The 25,710-nt window shown below is 34.6% G+C and overlaps 1 protein-coding gene and 1 long non-coding RNA gene across 6 annotated transcripts in view; one reads left to right on the top strand and one right to left on the bottom strand.

Moving 5' to 3' along the window:
- PPP1R9A (protein phosphatase 1 regulatory subunit 9A) overlaps positions 1-25,710 on the top strand; it is a 425,821-nt gene that overhangs the window by 294,264 nt on the left and 105,847 nt on the right. The window lies entirely within an intron of this gene.
- LOC129479481 (uncharacterized) overlaps positions 1-25,710 on the bottom strand; it is a 180,028-nt gene that overhangs the window by 132,068 nt on the left and 22,250 nt on the right. Inside the window, exon 2 of the long non-coding RNA XR_008656694.2 lies at positions 7,142-7,283. This is a non-coding gene — a long non-coding RNA (uncharacterized lncRNA). The remainder of the gene's footprint in view (positions 1-7,141; positions 7,284-25,710) is intronic.

Here is a 25,710-nt window from a genome sequence, read left to right as displayed (position 1 = left end):
TATACAGTATAGCATGTAAGAAAATGTCACTTTTATCCCATAAATATGTACAAATGTTTATATCAATAAAAAATTTTAAAAATTAATAGAAGTTACCCTCAAACTAAATGTAGCTCTGATCCCACATTCAAAAGCCTTAAAAGCAAGCCTCAAAAAGGTTTGTTTTTTAGTACTTTAATTGTCCCAGAGGAATACTCAAGAATACTTATTGTATTACAAAAAATATCTTTATATCTGGCATGCAATCAACAATTTCTGGGCTTGCAAAGAATGAGGAAAATATGAGCCACAATCAGTGGAAAAATTAATTGAAACAGATACAGCAATGTTAGAAATAAAAGCAGTAGATGAAAACATTAAAATAGTTATTATAATTAGATTTCAAAAATACAATAAGGTAGCAAAAGGGCTGAGTATGATAAGTAGATACAGAAAAGATAAAAAGAAGGTTCCACTCCAACTTCTAAAATGAAACATATGTGTTATGAAATGTACATTGGATGGGATAACAGATTCAAATATGCAGAAGAAAAAATTAGTTAATTTTAAGACATACTACAATAGAAAATATCAAAATTTAAACACAGAAATAAAAGACAGGAAAGGATGAACAGAACTTCAAGAGGCTGTGGCATAATTATAAACTACTAATATACACTTTTGGAATCTCGGATTGGAATGAGAGAGGTGCTAGAAAAGATAACTGAAGAGATAATGGCTGAAAATTTTTCAGATTTGATGAAATTTTTAAGATTTATAATATCACAGATCCAAGACATTTAAGAAATCCCAAACAGAAGGAATATGAGGAAAACTACATGAAGAGACATCATAATCAAAATACTTGAAATCAGTAGTAAAGAAGAAAATTATAAAAGCATTCTGAGAAGAAAGACATATTGTGTACAGTGAACCAAAGGTAAGAATACAGTAGACTTTGCAATAGAAATAATATATCACCAAGGAAAGTGAATAATAATTTAAAAGTTTTGAAAGAAAAATTGGAATTTTATCCTCAAGAAAATAGCTTTCAAAATTGAAGATGAAATGAAGACTTTCTTCTATACAGAAGCTAAAACAATTCATTACCTGGAGAATGCTATTATAAGAAATGTTAAGGGAAGTCTTTAATAATGTAAATAATATAAAATGAAATTCTAGACTTACACCAGGAAATGAAAAGAAATAGAAATTATGTGGGTAAATATAGGCTACTTCATTTTTTAAAAAATTATTTAAAGGATTATTAACTTTTTAAAACAAAGGACATGACTGTGTTGTTTGAGATTTATAACATCGAGAAGTAAAATTTAGAACAACAGCATGTTGGCTTTTGTGACAATATGGAAGTATACTTTTGTAAGGTGATTATGCTGTGCATGAAGTAGTATTATACTACTTGGAGACAGACAAATAAATTGAAGAGGTATGCTATAAGACATAAATAAACACTGAAGAAACCCCAGCAAAGAGTTATACCAATAAAGAGTTATACAACAAGGATAAAACATAATTATAAAAGTACTTTATCCAAAAAATGCAAAAAAGAAAGAAAAAGAGCACGGGGAACAAAAAGTGAAGAGATGTATAGAAAACTAACAGCACAATGGTAGCTTTAAACCCAAACTTATCAGGAATTTCTTAAATGTAAATGGTCTAATGACCAATTTAAAGGCAGAGATTGTCATATTAGATTTTTAGAAAGTAAGTCTCAAATAGGTTAAAAGTAACAGGATAGAAAAAAATGATCATGCTACCATTAATCAAAAGAGCACTAGTGTGGTTATATTGATACTAGACAAAATAAATTTTAAAAGTCAGTTTTGAAAACATAAATAAAGTTAGTAAATCTTTAGTCAGACTTGTTTGATATAAAAAGAACAAAGACAAGTTAGAATGAGAAGGTGTAATTACATATTCCACAGATATTTTAAGGATTAACCAATATTATGAAGAACTTTATGCCAGTGAATACAACAAGTTAGACTAAATGGTTTAAATTTTTTGGAAGACAGTGCTATGAAAAATTACCAAAGTTCACTCAAGAAAAAATTGTTTATGTGTATACATGAAGATGAGTTTAGATTTAAGATCCTCTTAAAAAGAAAATTGTTTGTTTCACTGGTGAATCTTAGCAAGCATTAGATGGATAAATAATACCAATTCAACATATACTCTTTCAGAACATAGAAGATGGTATACTTCTCAACTACTTTTATGAAGCCAATGTTACTATGATAGTATAATTTTTAAAAGGCATTAAAATACAAACTATCACAAACCAATATTCCTCATGAATGTAGATACAGAAATCCAAATTGGATTATAAATCCAATAGCCAGGTGACATTTATTGTTTGAATGTATGGTTGATTTAATGTTTATAAATCAACCCATGGAATTTTTCATACTGATAGGATTAAGGTAAAAGTCATTTGTTCTTCTCAACAGATGTAGATGTTTTAAAAAAGCTCTCAGGAAACTTGAAATAGAAGGGAACTTCCTCAATGAGATAAATAAGATCTTAGTGAAGCCTACAATTCTTAATGGTGAAAGACCTAACACTTTTCTCTTGGTATTAAGAACAATGCAAATATCTCTACCCTCACCACTTCTATTCAAGATTGTGCCAGAGGCCGTAGCTGGTTCACTGAGACAGCAATAACTAATGGAAAGCCCATAGAATGAAAAGGAGGAAGTAAAACTCTTTATTCACAGGCAACGTGATCATTTATACACAGATGACTATGAAGAAAATCCTAAAGTATCTACAAAAGATGCTACTTGAACTGATAACTGAGTCCAATCATGTTACAGAAGATGAAGTTGTCCAATCATGTTACAGAAGATGAAGTTGATGTGCCAAAATCAGAGTCTATATACTATCAACATGAATAATTGAAAATTCAGATTGAAAATAACATTGATGACAGTGTCCAAAATATTAAATACTTAAAGGTAGATCTAACAATATATTGCAGACTTCCACACTTAAAACAACAAAATATTGCTGACAGAATGTAAAGACAACTTAAATGAGGGAAGAAGTAGACCATGTTCAATGTATTATAATACTCAATATTGTTAAGATTTCAATTTTCCCTAAATTAGTCTGTAGATTAAACATAAACCTAGTAAAAATTTTGAAGATTATTTTGTAGATGTTATTTATTTTTATTTTTTTATTTTCTTTATTTTTTTATTTTTTTATTATTATACTTTAGGTTTTAGGGTACATGTGCACAATGTGCAGGTTTGTTACATATGTATCCATGTGCCATGTTGTTTTGCTGCACCCATTAACTCGTCATTTAGCATTAGGTATATCTCCTAATGCTGTCCCTCCCCCCTCCCCCCACCCTACAACAGTCCCCAGAGTGTGATGTTCCCCTTCCTGTGTCCATGAGTTCTCATTGTTTAATTCCCACCTATGAGTGAGAACATGCGGTGTTTGGTTTTTTGTCCTTGCGATAGTTTACTGAGAATGATGTTTTCCAGTTTCATCCATGTCCCTACAAAGGACATGAACTCATCATTTTTTATGGCTGCATAGTATTCCATGGTGTATATGTGCCACATTTTCTTAATCCAGTCTATCGTTGTTGGACATTTGGGTTGGTTCCAACTCTTTGCTATTGTGAATAGTGCCGCAATAAACATATGTGTGCATGTGTCTTTATAGCAGCATGATTTATAGTCCTTTGGGTCTATACCCAGTAATGGGATGGCTGGGTCAAATGGTATTTCTAGTTCTAGATCCCTGAGGAATCACCACACTGACTTCCACAATGGTTGAACTAGTTTACAGTCCCACCAACAGTGTAAAAGTGTTCCTATTTCTCCACATCCTCTCCAGCACCTGTTGTTTCCTGACTTTTTAATGATGGCCATTCTAACTGGTGTGAGATGGTATCTCACTGTGGTTTTGATTTGCATTTCTCTGATGGCCAGTGATGATGAGCATTTTTTCATGTGTTTTTTGGCTGCATAAATGTCTTCTTTTGAGAAGCGTCTGTTCATGCCCTTTGCCCACTTTTTGATGGGGTTGTTTGTTTTTTTCTTGTAAATTTGTTTGAGTTTGTTGTAGATTCTGGATATTAGCCCTTTGTCAGATGAGTAGGTTGCAAAAATTTTCTCCCATTCTGTAGGTTGCCTGTTCACTCTGATGGTAGTTTCTTTTGCTGTGCAGAAGCTCTTTAGTTTAATTAGATCCCATTTGTCAATTTTGGCTTTTGTTGCCATTGCTTTTGGTGTTTTAGACATGACATCCTTGCCCACGCCTATGTCCTGAATGATATTGCCTAGGTTTTCTTGTAGGATTTTAATGGTTTTAGGTCTAACATGTAAGTCTTTAATCCATCTTGAATTAATTTTTGTATAAGGTGTAAGGAAGGGATCCAGTTTCAGCTTTCTACATATGGCTAGCCAGTTTTCCCAGCACCATTTATTAAATAGGGAATCCTTTCCCCATTTCTTGTTTTTGTCAGGTTTGTCAAAGATCAGATAGTTGTAGCTATGCGGCATCATTTCTGAGGGCTCTGTTCTGTTTCATTGATCTATGTCTCTGTTGTGGTACCAGTACCATGCTGTTTTGGTTACTGTAGCCTTGTAGTATAGTTTGAAGTCAGGTAGCGTGATGCCTCCAGCTTTGTTCTTTTGGCTTAGGATTGACTTGGCGATGCGGGCTCTTTTTTGGTTCCATATGAACTTTAAAGTAGTTTTTTCCATTTCTGTGAAGTCATTGGTAGCTTGATGGGGATGGCATTGAATCTATAAATTACCTTGGGCAGTATGGCCATTTTCATGATATTGATTCTTCCAACCCATGAGCATGGAATGTTCTTCCATTTGTTTGTATCTTCTTTTATTTCATTGAGCAGTGGTTTGTAGTTCTCCTTGAAGAGGTCCTTCACATCCCTTGTAAGTTGGATTCCTAGGTATTTTATTCTCTTTGAAGCAATTGTGAATGGGAGTTCACTCATGATTTGATGTTATTGTTAAAAAAAAATTTGGAGGACTTTCCTTGCCTGAAAGCATCACTAATCAAGGCAATCCGGTTGAGGTATAAGAATAGTAATATAGATTAATGGATCAGAATAGAAATTTGCAGTGCAGACCTGCGCAGATATAAAGAATTGATTTTTTTTTTATAAAGGTACCAAGGTAATTCAGTGGAGGAAATTATAGTTAACAAATGGAGCTGAAAAAATTAAATAGTCTCATTGAAAACAAAAAACAAACCAAAAAATGCCTTGACCTTCATCTCACAGTATATATAAAAATTAACTTAGAACTGATCACAACCCTAATTGCAGCAGCTAGAACACTACGATTTCTAGAAAACAGGCAAAAATCTTTGTAATTTTAGATTTAGTGAAATAACTCAGGAATAGAAAACCAAATACCTCATATTCTCGTATATAAATGGGAGCTAAACATGGGTGTCCATGGACATACAGAGGGAAACGCTGTAGGTAATATACACTGGGGACTCTAAAAGAAGAGGACTGGAGGAGGATAAATGTTGAAAAATTACCTGTTGGGCACAATGTTCATTGTTAAGGTGATGAGTATGCTAGAAGCTCAAACCCCACCACTACGCAATATATCCATGTAACAAATCTGCATATATACCCTCTAAATGAATGAAAAACAATTTTTAATGTAATTTAACAATTTAAAAATTTTTTTAGGGCACAAAAGCAAAAAGTGTAAAAGGAAATAATGATAAACTGCATCAAAATTTAAAACATTTGTTACAAAATACCCTTAAGAAAATGGAAAAACAAGCCACAGAATGAATATCTGTAAAACAATTTTCTGATAAAGAACTCTTCGTAATTCAATAAGATTATTGTAACAACTATATAATGGAGTTTTTAAATGTGCAAATCCTATTAAAATATACAAATCACTTAAAGAGACAGTTCACCAAAGGAGATATACCATTAAACATGAAATGCTGCTTAACGTTGTTAATTATTAGGGGCTGGTAAATTAAATCTGCAATGAGGTTCTACTGTACACCTGTTAAAAAGGCTGAAAATAAAAAGAGTGATACCACTATGCATTGACAAGCATATGGACTGAGGTTCACATTTATTTGCTGATCGGAATGCAAAATAGCACAACCACTTTGCAGAACAGTCTGGTAGGTTTTTACAAAGTTAGGCATACACTTATACCAGCCAGCAATTCCACACCTAGCTATTTACTCAAGAACAATAAAAACATATATTTATATAAAGACTCATACTTGCATATTCATAGCAGCTTTTTCATAATAACTAAAAACTGGAAACAACTCAGGTGTTCATTAACTGATAAATGGTTATACAAATTGTATTATATCCCATATAGTGAAATATTTCTCAGTGATATGAAGGAACAAACTACCAATCCTTTCAATACCGTGTATGACTCTCAAAACCATTATACTAAGTAAAAGAAGCCAGAAGCCAATAGCCTGTATACTGCTTGAATACATTTGTATAAAATTCTGGAAAATACAAAACTGTGGTAATAGCAGATCTATGATTGCTTAGAATCACAAATGACGGGAGGGAATTTTCTGCAAACAAGAAGGAAAGACCATTTTTGAGGTGATGAAAATGTTCTATATTGTGATTACTGTGCTTATTACACAGCTATGTATACATTTATCAAAACTACTCAGATTATACAACTTAAATTTGATCAACTTTAACGTATATAGATTGAACTCAGTAAAACTGAATTTTAAAATGTGAGATAATAGCTATTGTTAGCTTGAAAAGCACCATACAAATTGATTGTTGTTGATAGTGATGTGAAAAGGATTGTATCTGTTTAACAAAGGCAGATGTAATCAATGTGAATTTCCTTAGCAATCTCTAGATTTTATGGTGCTGTGTACTTTTATTTTTAAAATATTATTATTGACTTTTTACCAGAAAATAATATTTTCTGTATAACTTTTTGCATCTAATTTTTTTCTCAAACATGAATTTGCAACATAATTTTTGAAAACTCATGTTTCTTGAGTCTACACCTATAAACACGACCTTGCCTGTCTTGTTGACCACTGGCATAGTTGGTATACCTATTGCTGTATAACATATTACTATAAAATTCAGTGACCTGAAACAACTAACTTTTATTACCTCATGGTTTCTGTGATCCATTTCCCAGCGAACTCATTTGGGCCCTTCTGCCAGGCCTCTCACAACATGAAAACTGTCTTCTCCAAAGAGTCATACAAGAGAGTGCCCAAGATGGAATCTGCCATCTTTTTAAACCTAAAATCTGAAATGACATCCTGTCAGCTCTGTATTTTATTTGATAAAAGTGAGTTAATACGTGCAGCCTACATGCAAGGGTAGATAATTACATTCAGACTTAAATATAAGGAGTGAAGGATCACTTGGGTCTATGTTAGAGGCAGCCTATCATAGTAGGGATCAATAACTAGTTGGATGGATGGATGGATGGATGGATGTGGAGGGATGGTTGGTCAGGCAGACAGACGATGGGCAAATAGATTAATGCTATACCACAATATAATTTAATTTATATTGCATAACCAACTTAATCCTGAAAAACTTGAGACTATTTAGGAAAGATTGACCAGGATGGTGAGAGGTATAACTGTTTTCCTTCTGTATATAAAAGTTAAAATATTCTATAACCCTTTGCCTTAAAAAAAAAACCTAAAAGACATGGTAATAATTATAAAGCATTTGAAAGAGTGAACTCTGGAAAAAGGATTAGTTTTTTTTTTTTCAACTCCAGACAATCATTCTAGTACTGTCAGCAATTTGGCAAAGTTTGATATAAGACAGAGATTTTGTTTCAATTTGAAGAAATTTTCAATGATTTATATGTTTGCTCTTCAGTGTCATTCACATTAAACTTTAAATGCTTTCAAGAAAGTATCTGCTACCCATGATCAATAACTAGGCATTCATTTTACTTTTATCCCTAGCATATGGATTTAATGACTTTGACAGGGAAACGTATAACTTCTGATGGTCATAATTTTCTAGGAATTATAACAATAGAAAATAATTAATCTGAGGGTCTTAAATATTTATCTTTTTTGGAAAAGGTTAAAATACATAAAAGAAAATATAGGCTGGGATCATGGCCGACAGGAGGCAGGACTAGATTGCAGCTCTGACTTGGACAGACAGAGCAGCATGTGTAGGCTCTCATCATGAATTTTAGCTTCATAACGACTGCAGGAATAATCAGAAAACCCGAGAGGACCCACAGACCCTCAGAAAGAAGCAGATTTCTCCTGCAGGACCCAGGAGACACTCCAGATATTTTGCTGGTATGCATGGCTGAGAGACCCATAGACGGTTCACATCACAGGACTCTGTGCACACAACCCCCAGTACCAGCCCAGAGCCTAGTGGATTTGCTAGGTGGCTAGATCCAGAAGAGAGATAACAGTAACTACAACTTCACTGTCAGGAAGCCATATCTGTAGGAAAAGAGGGAGAGTACTACATCAAGGGAGCACCCATGGCACAAAAGAATCTGAACAACAGCCTTCAGCCTTAGACCTTTCCTCTGACAGAGGCTACCCAAATGAGAAGGAACCAGAAAACCAACTCTGGTAATATGACAAAACAAGGCTCTTTAACACCGCCACTCCCCCCAGGAAAAAAAATCACAGTAGCTCACCAACAGTGGATCCAAACCAAGAAGAAATCCCTGATTTACCTGAAAAAGAATTCAGATTAGTTATTAAGCTAATCAGGGAGCTACCAGAGAAAGGCAAAACTTAGTGCAAGGAAATAAAAAAAAAAAAAAAAAAGATACACGAAGTGAAGGAATATTCAATGAAATAGATAGTATAAATAAAAAAACCCCAAAACTTCACAAAACACTGGACACACTTATAGAAATGCAAAGTGCTCTGGAAAATCTCAGCAATAGAATTGAACAAGCAGAAGAAAGAAATTCAGAGCTTGAAGATAAGATCTTTGAATTAACCCAATCCAACAAAGACAAAGAAAGAAGAATAAGAAAATATGAACAAAGCCTCCAAGAAGTCTGGGATTATGTTAATCCACCAAACCTAAGAATAATCAGCGTTCCTGAGGAAGAAGACAAATCTAAACCTTTGGACAACATATTTGGGGGAATAATTGAGGAAAACTTCACAGGCCTTGCTAGAGACCTAGACATCAAAATACAAGAAACAGAAAGAACACCTGGGAAATTCATTGCAAAAAGATTATCACCTAGGCGCATTGTCATCAGGTTAAGTAAAGTTAAGATGAAGGAAAGAATCTTAAGAGCTGTGAGACAAAAGCACCAGGTAACCTGTAAGGCAAAACCTATCAGATTAATGGCAGACTTCTCAGCAGAAACCCTACAAGCTAGAAGGGACTGGGGCCCAATCTTGAGCCTCTTGAAACAAAACAATGATCACCCGAGAATTTTGTGTCCAGTGAAACTAAGCATCAAATATGAAGGAAAGATACAATCTTTTTCAGACAAACAAATGCTGAGAGAATTCACCACTAACAAGCCACCACTACAAGAACTGCTAAAAGAAGCTCTAAATCTTGAAACAAATCATGGAAACGCATCAGAACAAAATGTCATTAAAGCATAAATCTCACAGGACCAATAAAACAAAAATACAAGTTAAAAAACAAACAAAAACCAGGGTACACAGGCAACAAATAGCATGATGTATGGAATGGTACCTCACACATCTCAATACTAACATTGAATGTAAATGGCCTAAATGCTCCACTTAAAAGAAACAGAACAGCAGAATGGGTAAGAATTCACCAACCAACTATCTGCTGCCTTCAAGAGACTCACCTAACACATAAAGACTCACATAAACTTAAAGAAGCAGAAAAAGGCATTTCATGCGAATGGACACCAAAAGTGAGAAGGAGTAGCTGTTCTTATATGAGACAAAACTTTAAAGCAACAGCAATTTAAAAAAGACAAAGAGGGACATTATATAATGGTAAAAAGCTTTGTCCAACAGGAAAATATCACAATCCTAAACATATTTGGGATCCGCACACCTAAAAGTGGAGTTCCCAAATTTATATAACAATTACTACTAGACCTAAGAAATGAGATAGACAACAACACAATAATAGTGGGGGACTTCAGCACTCCACTGACAGCACTAGACAGGTCATCAAGACTGAAAGTCAACAAAGAAACAATGGATTTAAACTATACCTTGGAACAAACAGACTTAACAGATATATACAGAACATTCCATCCAAAGCCACAGAATATACATTCCATTCAACAGTGCGTGGAACTTTCTCCAAGATAGACCAGGTGATAGACCACAAAATGAGCCTCAATAAATTTAAGAAAATTGAAATTATGTCAAGCACTCTTTCTGACCACAGTGTAATAAAGCTGGAAATCAACTCCAAAATAAACCTTCAAAACCATGCAAATACATGGAAATTAAATAACCTGCTCCTGAATGATCATTGGGTCAAAAATGAAATCAAGATGAAAATTTAAAAATTCTTCAAACTGAATGACAATAGTGACACAACTTATCAAAACTTCTGGAATGCAGCAAAGGTGGTGCTAAGAGGAGAGTTCATGGCCCTAAACACCTACATCAAAAAGACTGAAAGAGCACAAACTGATAATCTAAGGTCACACCTCAGGGAACTAGAGAAACAAGAACAAACCAAACCCAAACCCAGCAAAAGAAAGGAAATAACCAAGATCAGAGCAGAACTAAATGAAATTGAAACAGAAAAAAATACAAAAGATAAATGAAAAGTTGGTTCTTTGAAAAGATAAATAAAATTGATAGACCATTAGCAACATTAACCAAGAAAAGAAGAGAGAAAATCCAAATAACCTCAATAAGAAACAAAACGGGAGCTATTATAACTGACACCACAGAAATACAAAACATCATTCAAGGCTACTATGAAAAACTTTATGTGCATACACTAGAAAACCTAGAAGAGATGGATAAATTCCTTGTAAGATACAACCCTCCTAGCTTAAATCAAGAAGAATTAGATACCCTGAACACTCCAATAACAAGCAGCGAGATTGAAATGGTAATTTAAAAATTACCAACAAAGAAATGTCAGGACTAGACAGATTCACAGCAGAATTCTGTCAGACATTCAAAGAAGAATTGGTTCCAATCCTATTGACACAATTCCAGATAGAGAAAGAGGGAACCCTCCCTAAATCATTCTATGAAGCTGGCATCACCCTAATATCAAAACCAGAAAAGGACATAACCAAAAAACACTGCAGACCAATATCTCTAATGAACATAGATGCCAAAATCCTTAACAAAATGCTAGCTATCCAAATCCAACAGCATATCAAAAAGGCAATCCACCATGATCAAGTGGGTTTCATACTAGGGATGCAGGGATGGTTTAACATACATAAGTGAATAGATGTGATACACTACATAAACAGAATTAAAAACAAAAATTACAAGATCATCTCGATAGATGCAGAAAAAGCATTCAACAGACTCCAGCATTCCTTTATAATTAAAACTCCCAGCAACACTGGCATACAAGGGACATAACTCAATGTAATAAAAGCCATCTATGACAAACCCACAGCCATCATAATACTCAATGGGGAGAAGTTGAAAGCATTCCTTCTGAGAACTGGAACAAGACAAGGATGCCCACTCTCACCACTCCCCTTCAACATAGTACTGGAAGTCCTAGCCAGGGCAATCAGAGAGGAGAAATAAAGGGCATCCAAATCCATAAAGAGGAAGTCAAAGTGTCACTGTTTGCTGATAATATGATCATTTACTTCAAAAACCCTAAAGACTCCTCCAGAAAGCTCCTAGAACTGATAAAAGAATTCAGCAAAGTTTCTGGACACAAAATTAATATACACAAATCAGTATCTCTTCTATATACCAGTAGCAACAAAGTGGAATATCAAGTCAAGAACTCAACCCCTTTTACAATAGCTGCAAAAAAAAAAAAAAAAAATACTTAGGAATATGCCTAACCAGGAAGGGGAAAGACCTCTACAAGGAAAACTACAAAAACTGAAAGAAATCATAGATGACACAAACAAATGGAAACACATCCCATGCTCATTGATAGGTAGAATCAATATTGTGAAAATGACCATACTGACAAAAGCAATCTCAAATTCAATGCAATTCACATCAAAATACCACCATCATTCTTCACAGAATTAGGAAAAAACAATTCTAAAATTCATATGGAACCAAAAAAGCCTATATAGCCAAAGCAAGACTAAGCAAAAAGAACAAATCTGGAGCCATCACATTACCTGACTTCAAACTATACTATAAGGCCATAGTCACCAAAACAGCATGGTACTGGTATTAAAAATAGACATATAGACCAATGGAACAGGATAGAGAACCCAGGAATAAACCCAAATACAGCCTACTGATTTTCGACAAAGCAAACAAAAACATAAAATGGGGATTGGACACCCTTTTCAACAAATGGTGCTGGGATACAGGTTAGCTGGCTACCTGTAGGAGAATGAAACTGGATCCTCATCTCTCACCTTATACAAAAATCAACTCAAGATGGATTAAGGACTTAAATCTAAGAGCCAAAAGTATAAAAATTCTAGAAAATAACATTGGAAAAACCCTTCTAGACATTGGCTTAGGCAGTTTTGGGTTTCATGACCAAGAACCCAAAAGTATATGCAATAAAAACGAAGATAAATAGCTGTGACTTAATTAAACTAAAGAGATTTTGCACAGCCAAAGTCACAGTCAGCAGAGTAAACAGACAACCCACAGAGTGGGAGAAAATCTTTGCCAGCTACACATCTGACATAGGACTAATATCCAGAATCTACAACGATCTCAAACAAATCAGCAAGAAAAAAAAATCCCATCAAAAAGTGGGCTAAGGACATAAACAGACAGTTCTCAAAAGAAGATATACAAATGGCCAACAATCATGAAAAAATGCTCAACATCACTAATAATCAGGGAAATGCAAATCAAAACCACAATGTGATACCACCTTACTCCTGCAAGTATTGGGCATAATCAAAGAATAAAAAAAAACAGATGTTGACGTGGATGCAGTGATCATGGAACACTTCTACACTGTGGTGGGAATGTAAACTCGTACAACCACTATGGAAAACAGTGTGGAGATTTCTTAAAGAACTAAAAGTAGAACTACCATTTGATATAGCAGTCCCACTACTGGATATCTACCCAGAGGAAAAGAAGTCATTACATGATAAAGATACTTGCACACACACTTTTATAGGAACACAGTTCACAACTGCAACATCATGGAGCCAACCCAAATGCCCATCAATCAACGAGTCGATAAAGAAACTGTGATATATGTGTATATCCTATATATATTCTATATATATATATATATAGAATATATAGAGACATTATATAGAATATATAGTATATAGAGAATATATATATTCCATCATATGTATAGAATCTATAGAGAGAATATATATAGAATATATAGAGAGAATATATATAGAATATATAGAGAGAATATATATAGAATATATGTATAGAATATATATAGTATATGTAGAATATATATGGAATATATAGAGAGAATATATATAGAGAATATATATATTCCATCATATATATAGAATAGAGAGAATATAGAATATATATAGTCACATATATATAGAATATATATTCTGTCACACATATATATAGAATATATATATATTCCATCACATATATATAGAATATATATATATTCCATCACATATATATGGAATATGTATATATTCCATCATATGTATATACATATATGATAGAATACTACTCAACCATATAAAGGAATGAATTAATGGTATTCACAGCAACCTGGATGAGATTGGAGACTTATACTAAGTGAAGTAACTCAGAAACAGAAAACCAAACATTGTATGTTCTCACTGATATGTGGGAGCTAAGCTATGAGGATGCAAAGGCATAAGAATGATACAATGGACTTTGGGGACTTGGGAAGGTTGGTGTGGCAAGGGATAAAAGACTATAAATAGGGTGCAGTGTATACTTCTGGGTGATGGGTGCACCAAAATCTCACAAATCACTAAAGGACTTATGTAACCAAACACCACCTGTACCCCAATAAACTCTGAAAAATAAAAAAATAATATATATAGGCTAGGTGCAGTGACTCACACCTGTAATCCCAACACTTGGGAGCCAAGGCAAGAGGGTTGCTTGAGACCAGGAGTTCAAGGCTGCGGTGAGCAATGATTGCACGACTGCACTCCAGCCTGGGCAACAGAGTGAGACCCTGTCTCAAAATAAAATATAAATGACACGTGAGTTTTTTCATAGATATACACGTTTATATTTGGATATACACCTGGATGTGTAATTTCTATACATGGAAGCTTTTGTTTCTTTTATATTTACTTAAGATCATTTCCATTTGAAATGCAATAAACCTTGAAATGTTTTTACTATATTTATATCATTTCATTGTTTTTGTTGCCACTATAGTACCAGGGGCAATTGAGAATTTCACTTTTTATCAGAGCTTTTAGTTTTGTGATTTTGAATAACAAAGTGTTACATGCAGTGGAGGGCAGTGAGGGAATTTTCATATTCATGGAAATCATCCACCATTGTGGATTTTGTACTTACTCCTAAGACTACCCCTTGCCCTAAGATGAGAGAAGCAACTACGATGGATTTTGGATCATGGATATTAGAGCTCCTTAATGTTGAATATATAAGAATGGCCAACAACCACTGTTGAGAGAAAGAGTAAAACTAGCAAGGATTTCAAAAAAACTAATTAAATGAGATTTTGGCTTGATGAGACATTTTCTGGTGTCACTATATACAGATTAACATTTTGCAAACTACCTTTTTAATGTTCATACACATTAATATTTAAACCTAAGACATCAAGGCTAACTACTAAGCAGAGAAATGTTATTCCTGGAAGGGATGTAGTATTTTTGGAAAATATATTAAGTTTATACCTACTAAATAGTGTGTAGTTCTTGAAGTAGCATGTGTTAGGCAATGTTTTTTTTTTTTTTAAGAATTCAACTTTTTGTTCACAATGAAATATAGCATAGAAAAATACTTTTTTTTTTTTTTTTTTTTTTTTTTTTTTTGAGATAGGGTCTCTCTGTGTTACCCAGGCTAGAGTGCAGTGGCGCGATCTCGGCTCACTGCAGCCTCTGCCTCCCAGGTTCAAGTGATTCTCCTGCCTCACCCTCCCAAGTAGCTGGGATCACAGGCACTCACCACCATGCCTGGCTAATTTTTTTGTATTTTTAGTAAAGATGGGGTTTCACCATGTTTGCCAGGCTGGTCTCAAACTTCTAACCTGAAGTGATCTGCTCACCTTGGCCTCCCAAAGTGCTGGGATTACAGGCATGAGTCACCCGGCCTGGCGAAAATATTCTTTTTTTTTTTTTTTTGAGACAGAGTCTTGCTCTGTTGCCCAGGCTGGAATGCAGTGGCACAATCTTGGCTCACTGCAACCTCCGCCTCCCGGGTTCAAATGATTCTCCTGCCTCAGCCTCCCGAGTAGCTGGGACTACAGGCATGCACCACCACACCCGGCTCTTTTGTATTTTTAGTAGAGACGGGGTTTCACCATGTTGGCCAGGATGGTCTCGATCTTTTGACTTTGTGATCCACCCGCCTAGGGCTCCCAAAGTGCTAATTACAGGCGTGAGCCACAGCGCCCAGCCAAAAATATTCTTATAATTAGTATTGGGTTAGATAGAAAATTCATTTCAAAGAACTAATGCCTATAATTAAATATTTCAGATCCAGCTTTCTTTATTCTAAAAATTTTTTATTTTATTTTATTTTATTTTATTTTTAAATGGAGTCTCACCATGTCACCCAGGCTGGAGTGCAGTGGCCAGATCCAGCTTTCAAAAGCAATCATCTTCATAGATGAATTTTTAAATTTTTTAATGTTAAGTATGTAGTAAGGTATATTAATCTAGCTCTCAATATAGAAAGGAAAAATATGTAAGAATATGCAGTTACAAATAAGGAGCAAGAGCTTGGTTGTCTAGGATTTTTAACTACTGTCAGCAAACTAGTGAAAGTGGCTGGAGTTAAATTTACCACTACATGCTCATCGAAATCAAGTTAAATATTAAAAAGCTATCAAATTCAGAGAAAGGCCATGTAATATAAACAAACAGAAACAATTAGGCACTGTGCTTTTCTAAAACACTCTAGGATCTTGTGACCCATAACTCACGAGGGTATCCCAATATTCAAGTATAAGTTGTGTGCATCTGTTTTTATTTTTTAGAGATATATGTTTCAGGTATTAAATGTACATACAATAAATATTTGTTTGAATGAAATTATTTGTTATATAAGAACTGGTAACTATATCCTGGTGTAGCTTTTTCATTTAAAAAATTATTTCATTTTATTTGTTTATTTATTTCAGTAGTTTTGGGGGAACAGGTGGTGTTTGGTTGCATGAAAAAGTTCTTCAGTGGTGATTTCTGAGATTTTGGTGCACCTATCACCCAAGCAGTGTACACTGTTCCCAGCGTGTAGTCTGTTATCCCTCATCCCACTCTTAAACTTTCCTCCCAGTCCCCATAGTCCATTATATCATTTTTATGCCTTTGCATCTTCATAGCTTAGCTCCCACATATAAGTGAGAATATATGATGTTATGATGTTTGGTTTTTCATTACTGAGTTACTTCACTTAGAATAATGGTCTCCAACTCCATCCAGGTTGCTGCAAATGTCATTATTTTCTTCCTTTTTATAGCTCAGTAGTATTCCATGCTGTATATATATGTACCACATTTTCCTTATCCACTCATTGATAGATGGCATTTAGGGTGTTCTGTCTTTTTGCAATTGAGAATTCTGCTGCAATAAACATAAGTGTGTGGGTGTCTTTTTCATATAATGACTTTTTTTTTGTCTGTGTAGCTACCCGGTAGTTAAATTGCTAGGTCAAATGGTAGTTTTACTTTTAAGTTTTTAAGGAAACTCCATACTGTTTTCCATAGTGGTTGTACTAGATTACATTCCCACCAGCCATGTAAAAGTGTTCCCTTTTCACCACATCCATGCCAACATCTATGTTTTTGTCTTTTAATTATAGCCATTCTTGCAGGAGGAAGGTGGTATCACACTGTGGTTTTGGTTTGCATTTCCCTGATCATTAGTGATGTTGAGCATTTTTTCATATATTTGTTAGCCACTTGTATATCTTCTTTGAGAACTGTCTGTTCATGTCCTTAGCCCACTTTTTGATGAGGGGTTTTTTTTGTTTTTTGTTTTTTGTCTTACTGATTGGAGTTCTCTATAGATTCTGGGTATTAGTCCTGTGTCAGATGTATAGATGGCAAAGATTTTCTCCCACTCTTTGGGTTGCCTGTTTACTCTGCTGAACATTCTTTGCTGTGCAGAAGCTTTTTAGTTTAATTAGGTCCCATCTATTTATCTTTGTTTTTGTTGCATTTGCTTTTGGATTCTTGGTCATGAACTCTTTGCCTAAGCCAATGTCTAGAAGAGTTTTTTCCAGTGTTATCTAGAATTTTTATGGTTTCAGATCTTAGATTTAAGTCTTTGATCCATCTCGAATTGATTTTTGTATAAGGTGAGAGGTGAGGATGCAGTTTCATTCTTCTACATGTGGCTTTCCAATTACCCCAACACCTTTTGTTGAATAGGGTATCCTTTCCCCACTTTATGTTTTTGTTTGCTTTGTCAAACATCAGTTGGCTGTAACTATTTGGCTTTATTTCTGTATTCTTGTTCCTTTTTTCTACATGCCTATTTTTATACCAGTACCATGCTGTTTTGGTATAGCCATGTAGTATGGTTTGAAGTCAGGTAATGTGATGCCTCCAGATTTGTTCTTTTTGCTTACTCTTGCTTTGGCTATGCAGGCTCATTTTTGTCCCATAGAAATATTTAGGATTTTTTTTTCTAGCTCTGTGAAGAATGATGATAGTGTTTTGATAGGAATTGCATTGAATTTGTAGATTGCTTTTGGCAGTATTGTCATTTTCACAATATTGATTCTACCAATCTGTGAGCATGGGATGTGTTTCCATTCATTTGTGCCATCTATGATTTCTTTCAGCAACGTTTTGTAGTTTTCCTTGTAGAGATCTTTCAAAACTCCCTAAATATTTTTTTGGGAGGGTGAGGAGCTGTTGTCAAAGAGGTTGAGTTCTTGATTTGATTCTCAGCTTCGTCGATATTGGTGTACAGCAGTGCTACTGACTTGTGTACATTCATTTTGCATCCTGAAATTTTACTGAACTTATTTGTCAGATCCAGGAGCTTTTTGAATGAGTATTTAGTGTTTTCTAGGTAAACGATCATATCATCCACAAACAGCGACAGTTTGACTTCCTCTTTACCAATTTGGATACCCTTTATTTATTTCTTTTGTCTGATTGCTGTGGCTAGAACTTTTCAGTACTATGTTGAACAGAAGTGGTCAAAGTGGGCATCTTTTTCTTGTTCTAGTTCTCAGGAGGAATGCTTTCAACTTTTCCCCATTCGGTGTAATGTTGTCTGTGGGTTTGTCATAGATGGCTTTTATTACCTTAAGGTATGTCTCTTTTATGCCAATTTTGCTGAGGGTTTTAATTGTAAAGGGATGCTGGATTTTGTCAGTGCTTTTCCTGCATCTGTTGACCATATGATTTTGTTTTTAATTCTGTTTATACAAGTCTCATTTATTGACTTGTATATATTAAATCATCCCTGCATCTCTGGTTTGAAGCTCACTTGATCATGGTGGATTATCTTTTTGATATGCTGCTGGATTTGGTTTGCTAGTATTTTATTGAGGATTTTTGCATCTATGTTCATGAGGAATGTTGGTCTGTAGTTTTCTTTTTTTGTTCTGTCCTTTCCTGGTTCTGGTATTAGGGTGATACTGGCTTTATATGATGATTTAGGGAGGATTCACTTCTTCTCTATCTTTTGGAATAGTTTCAGAAAGGTTGGTACCAATTCTTCTTTAAACACCTGACAGAATTCATCTGTGAATCCTTCTGGTCCTAGACTTTTGTTGTTGTTGTTGTTGGCAGTTTTTAAAATTACTATTTCAATCTTACTACTCATTATTGATCTGATCAGAGTTTTCATTTCTTCCTGATTTAATCTAGGAGGGTTGTATATTTTCAGGAATTTATCCATTTCCTCTAGATTTTCTAGATTCATGCATAATGGTGTTTATAGTAGCCTTGAATGATCTTTTGTATTTCTGTGGTATTGGTTGCAATATCTCCCATTTCATTTCTAATTGAGCTTATTTGGATCTTTTCTCTTCTTGGTTAGTTGCACTAATGGTCTATCAATTTTGTGTATCTTTTCGAATAACTAGCTTTTTATTTCATTGATTTTTTGTATTTGTTGTTGTTTGTTTCAATTTCATTTAGTTCTGCTCTAATGTTGGTTCTTTTCTTCTGTTGGGTTTGGATTTAGTTTGTTCTTTCTCTAGTTCCTTGAGTTGTGTCCTTAGATTGTCTGTTTGTGCTCTGTTGGACTTTTTGATGTAGGCAGTTAATGCTATGAACTTTCCTCCTAGGACTGCTTTTGCTGTGTCCTAGAAGTTTTAATATGTTGTGTCACTATTATTGTTTAGTTCAAAGAATGTTTAAATTTCTATCTTGATTTCATTGTTGACCCAAAGATCATTCAGGACCAGATTATTTTATTTGCCTGTATTTGTTTAATTTTGAGGGTTTTTTTTTTTTTTTTTTTTTTGAGTCGATTTCCAGTTTTATTCCCCCTGTGGTCTGAGAGGGCACTGGATATAATTTTGATTTTCCTTAATTTATTGAGACTTGTTTAATTTATTAGTTTATTGGTCTATCTTGGAGAATTTTCCATGTGCTGATGAAAAGAATGTATACTCTGCAGTTGTTGGGTAGAATGTTCTCTAAATATCTGTTAAGTCCATTTGCAGTCCATTATTTTGTTGCCTTTCTCTCTTAATGACCTGTCTAGTGCTGTCAGGTGAGTATTGAAGTCTCCTGTTATTGGCTTGCCATCTATCTCATTTCTTGTATCTAGTAATAATTGTTTTATAAATTTGGGAGTGCTGCATTAGGTACATATATATTTAGGATTGTGATATTTTCCTGTTGGACTAGTCCTTTCATCATTGCATGATTTCCCTCTTTGTCTTTTTTAACTGTTGTTGCTTTAAAGTCTGTTTGGTCTGATATAAGAATGGCTATTCTGCCGGGCGCAGTGGCTCACGCTTGTAATCCCAGCACTTTGGGAGGCCGAGGCGGGCGGATCACGAGGTCAGGAGATTGAGACCATGGTGAAACCCCGTCTCTACTAAAAATACAAAAAATTAGCCAGGTGTGGTGGCAGGTGCCTGTAGTCCCAGCTACTCAGAGAGGCTGACGCAGGAGAATGGTGTGAACCCGGGAGGCGGAGCTTGCAGTGAGCCAATATTGCGCCACTGCACTCCAGCCTGGGCGACAGAGCAAGACTCTGTCTCAAAAAAAAAAAAAAGAATGGCTATTCCTGCTTGCTTTTTGTTTCCATTTACATGAAATATCTTTTTCCACCCCTTTACCCTAAGTTTATGTGAATCCTTATGCCTTAGGTAAGTCTCTTGAAGACAGCATATACTTGGTTGGTGGATTTTTAATCCACTCTACAATTCTGTATCTTTTAAGTGGAGGATTTAGGTTATTTACACTCAGTATTAGTATTGGGATGTGAGGTACTGTTTTATTCATCACACTAGTTATTGCCTGAATACTGTGTTTGTTTGTTTTTGTTTTTGTTTTGTGTGTGTGTTGTGTTTTGTTTTGTTTTTTTGAGACAGAATCTCACTCTGTCGCCCAGGCTGGAGTGCAGTGGTGCAATCTCAGCTCACTGTAACCTCTGCCACCTGAGTTCAAGTGATTCTCCTTCCTCAGCCTCCTGAGTAGCTGGGATTACAGGCGCCTGTCACTGCACCTGGATAATTTTTGTAGTTTTAGTAGAGATAGGGATTTACCATCTTGGCAAGGCTGGTCTTGAATTCCTGATCTAGTGATCCATCTGCCTCAACCTCCCAAAGAATACTTTGTTTTTTCTTCATTGTGTTATTGTTTTATAGGCCCCATAAGATTTATGCTTCAAGAAGGTTCAGTTTTGGTGCATTTCAAGGGTTTGTTTCAAGATTCTTGTAGTGCTAGTGTGGTGGTGATGAATTCTCTCAGCATTTATTTCTTTGAAAAATCCTTTATCCCTCCATTTTGAAGCTTAGTTTTGCTGGATACAGAGTTCTTGGTTTGTAATTATTTTGTTTGAGGATGCTAAAGTTAGGACCCTAATCCCTTTTGGCTTGTAGGGTTTCTGCTGAAAACTCTGCTGTTAATCTGGTAGGTTTTCCTTTATGTTACCACTTTATGTTCCTTTAGGTTACCACTTGCTTTTGCCTCACAGCTCTTAAGATTCTTTCCTTAGATAACCTGATGGCTATGTGCCAGGGTGATGATCTTTTTGCTGGTGATCATCTTTTTGCGATGTATTTCCCAGGTGTTCTTTGAGCTTCACTGTATTTGGATCCTCTTCCTCCTCAGGAACACTAGTTATTCTTAGGTTTGGCTGTTTAACATAATCCTAAATTTTTTGGAGGGTTTGTTTACTTTTAAAAAATTCTTTGTCTGATTGGGTTAATTTAAAGACCTTGACTTTCAGCTCTGAAGTTCTTTCTTCTACTCACTCAATTTTATTGTCGAAATTTTCCAGCACATTTTTTATTTCTCTAAGTGTGTACTTCATTTCCAGAAGTTGTAATTGTTTTTCTTTATGGTGTCTGTCTTTCTGGAGCATTTTTCATCCATATACTGTATTTTTTCCTTAATTTCTTTAAGTTGGTTTTCATCTTTCTCTGGTATCTACTTGAGTAGTTTAGTAATCAACCTTCTGAATTCTTTATCTGGCAAATCAGAGATTTCTTCTTGGTTTGGATCCTTTGCGCATGTTATAGAATCTTGTTTTGCCACATTACCAGAATTACTTTTCCGATTCCTTCTCATTTGAGTAACCTGTTTCAGTGGAAAAATCTGGAACTCAAGGGCTGCTGTTCAGATTCTTTTGTCCCATGGGTGATCCCTTGATGTGTCACATTTCTTCTTTCCCTAGGGATGGGACTTCCTGCAAGCCAGACTTCAGTGACTGTTATTGCTCCTCTGGGTTTAGACACCTAGCAGGGTTACTAGGCTCTGTGTTAGTGCTGGGAAATGTCTGTAAAGAGTCCTGTGATATGATCCTTCTTCAGGTCTGCCAGCCATGGATACCAGTACCTGCTCTGGTGGAGTTGGCAGGGCTATGAAATAGACTGTGTGAGAGTCATTGGTTTTAGACACGTTGAAGATGCTGGCTTTCTTGAATGCTGGTTATGCCAGCAGTAAAGTTGTCACGTGGACACACTGAGGACCACTGGTTTGCTGGGATTTTGCAGGCAGTGAAATTAGCTGTTGTCTTCTCCCTCCTTGGAGCAGGATTGTTCTGTCATGAGTTGCTATAATGTCCTAAGTTGGTCGGCCTCCATCCAGGAGGTGGCACTTTCAAGAGAGCCCCAGAGTTTCTGGCCTGTCTTTCAGAACTTGCAGTGGCCTGCCACTTCTTTCAAAGCATCTGTGAATTCTTTTAGTTTTCCTGGTACATTCCTGTGGTGGTTCCTGGATTAAAAGTCCACATTGTGAGTCCCCACACATTGTTCTGTCTGTCCAAGTGGGAGCTGCATGTCAGCCCTGTCTCCTGTCTGCCGTCTTGATTCCACAATCAGCTTTTTCATTTTTACTGAAACTTAATTCCACATTGAGAGTTTTTAAATTTCAGCATTAAATAAGTGCCATTTTTGACTAGTATATAAATTTTATTAAAACAACTACATCTGAAAACTAAGGAATTCGTAAATCATCGTTTTTATAATCTCTCATCATTTACATGGAACATGTAGGATCTTTATGACTTCAATTTAGTAAGTCATAAATACAGTTTAATTGTTGTTTAACTTGTGTTTGACAGCTTACCAAATAAAGAAATGAATCCCACGTAATCTAGATACCTAAACTCCAAAGAACAGTACATGGATATTTCTTGGCCTGATAATAAATTGAAAAGAAAGGAATAACTGATGTGTCTGCCTTGACTTATTGTATCTCAGCATGAAGGGGAGAGAGGGCAGTTCTTAGTGAAATAATGCACATTAAAACAGGATAAAAATTTTTAATTGACAACGATTACATATATTGAAGTGGTACATAATTGTGTTTTGATTTATAATGTATAGTGATCATATCATGGTAATTAGCACATCTATGATCTCAAACATTATCATTTCTTTATGTTGGGAACATTCAATGTCCTCCTTCTAGCTATTTGAAACTGTGTAATATATTATTGTTAACTAGAGTCATCCCACAATGGTATAGAACACTAGTATTTATTCCTTTTATATAGTGGTAATTTTGTCCAAGGTAATTTTGTTTAACACAATAAAAAGCCATGCTAAAAACATAAACCTTAATTGTAGATTTTAGTTTTGGTATTGCATTATTTGGCAATGATAAGCTTAGAAAAAATACTTAATTTTTAATTTAATTCATTAGATTTTGTTTCTGTTAACTTATTCTTTATAGCTAAAAGATAAAAAGATCACGCTATTTTACTATCACACATTATTTTTGTTTGTTGAAGCAAAGAAAAAGATTTAGAATGTGACAAGAGAAAATATTATCTTAAAGAAAATTTAAGTTTAAAAACAGGCTGATTCAACACATGTTGTCATTTCAGTTTGAGATAATGTATAAGATATGAATCATAGTTGTGCAGAAATATCAATTGATTTGGTCACACATATTTAGGACTGATTATTGCTGACTATTGTTATATTTTTGAAGGTTTTAAAAATTCAATTAAAGTGATTATGTAGATTTATACTTTAATATTTCAGTGGCAACAGAAATTTTGGTTTTCAGAGCACATCTGAGATTAAAGATTTTATCCTTTTCTTACGGTTGACTCATAAAAAATCAACTCTATTTTCAATACTGTGATGAAATAAAAGGGAATTGGGACAGTGTGTACAGTAAGTACTTTTCTTTCATCATTTCATCATGTTTATTACCTGCTCTGAGATTACCCAGCAAAGATATTGTTACAGTGTGCATTGTAATCAATAAGTAATGTATAAATATGCAGTTTCACCATGGCCTCAGCACTATTAAATTTTGTTATTTTAATTTATTATTTTATTATTAACTGGATAGATAGGAAATGGCATCTCTATTTTCTTTTCAATTTAATGTTCTTTGCTTAACTAGTGAAAAGATGATACATTATCTGTTGATGTTGCCACCAAAGTTTCAGATCAATCTATAGGAGGTACTTTTAAATGCATTTGGCCTTGTCTAGATTAAAACAACAGTGTACATTTATTAAACACTCACTAAGCACCAGGTACTTAGTTTTTGTATGGGTTATATAATATTTATTCTGGTTAGTATACTCATTTTACAAATGTGGAAACTAAGGCTTAGAAATATTAATACATCCAAGGTCACAGAATCAGTAAGTGGTATTTATAGTTTGGTGGATTTGTCCCATCAAAGTTGGTTGTCCCTTTTACTTACCATTTTAACTCTTAAGTTGTACTATCATAGCATACCCATACTCTGAATTCATAACTGAAATAATAGCCTTACTTTAAATTTTACATTTTCTGCTGAATTCTCTTTATGCTAGTTCCATACATAATCTTACAGGACATATTTATAAAGACAGCTTAAAATAGACCAGACACTTAAGAACGTATAGGAAGGTAATTTGAATGTTACAGATTTTTCAATATGGGAGATTTTATCAGTTTCATCATAATAACATCAAGTTCTTTCATGTATGTGCCACATCTTATTCTTTTATCACTCCTTCAGGCACATGAGGTTATATACTGATCTCCACATGAGGAAAATGAGGCAGGGGACTGTTGTTTGGTTCCACTTCTGTGTGCTTTCCATCTGGATCGTACTTATCAGGATGACATTCTATTATTGCAAATCTGTGCTTTAAATTTATTGGATTACAAAGCTTTAAAGATGTGTGGATCTGGGTGCTATAACACTGCTCAAAATAGCTGCCTGAATGAAGAGATATATGTACTTTAACATTACACTTTTAAAAGTGAGTATATTTCATGAGATGAATTGTCTGTCTTATGTGCAATTATAAATCATTTCTATTTCATAAGACTGTAGAGTGATTTTGAATACAAAACAATATTGGACAAATAGCAAATTATGTTAAATTGTAGGGCAAATTGAGAAAGCGAAGCTGTGATTTGGAACAACTGTGCCTTCATGATTTAAAATGCAAGTTTCTTATGCAGTATGGAACAATTCTTATTTCCTCTCAAACTTCTATTATAAATGCATTTATTCTTTTTAATTTTAGCTTCACAGATAATTCTGGTTTGGAATTAGGGATATTTTTTTGAGGATAGGAAGAAATTTGCAAATTATATTAGAGTTTTGATTTATTGTGATAAATGACTAATTTATTATATAATCTGTTATAATCTGAACTATTTAAACATAATTTTCTGCTTTAAAATCTCTCACAGGGTCTTTCTTAAGACACCTTCATTCACCTCTGGAAATAGCAGCAGTAGTTTCTAATCTTTGGCTAGCAGATAATTTCTGAAATCATTTTTCTTTCTCCCTGAATTGTAATT

This window comes from Symphalangus syndactylus, chromosome 3, assembly GCF_028878055.3.
Source record: "Symphalangus syndactylus isolate Jambi chromosome 3, NHGRI_mSymSyn1-v2.1_pri, whole genome shotgun sequence".
Taxonomy (NCBI): domain Eukaryota; kingdom Metazoa; phylum Chordata; class Mammalia; order Primates; family Hylobatidae; genus Symphalangus; species Symphalangus syndactylus.
Note: the sequence above shows the minus strand (reverse complement) of the source record. Positions and strands in the feature narration are given on the sequence as shown.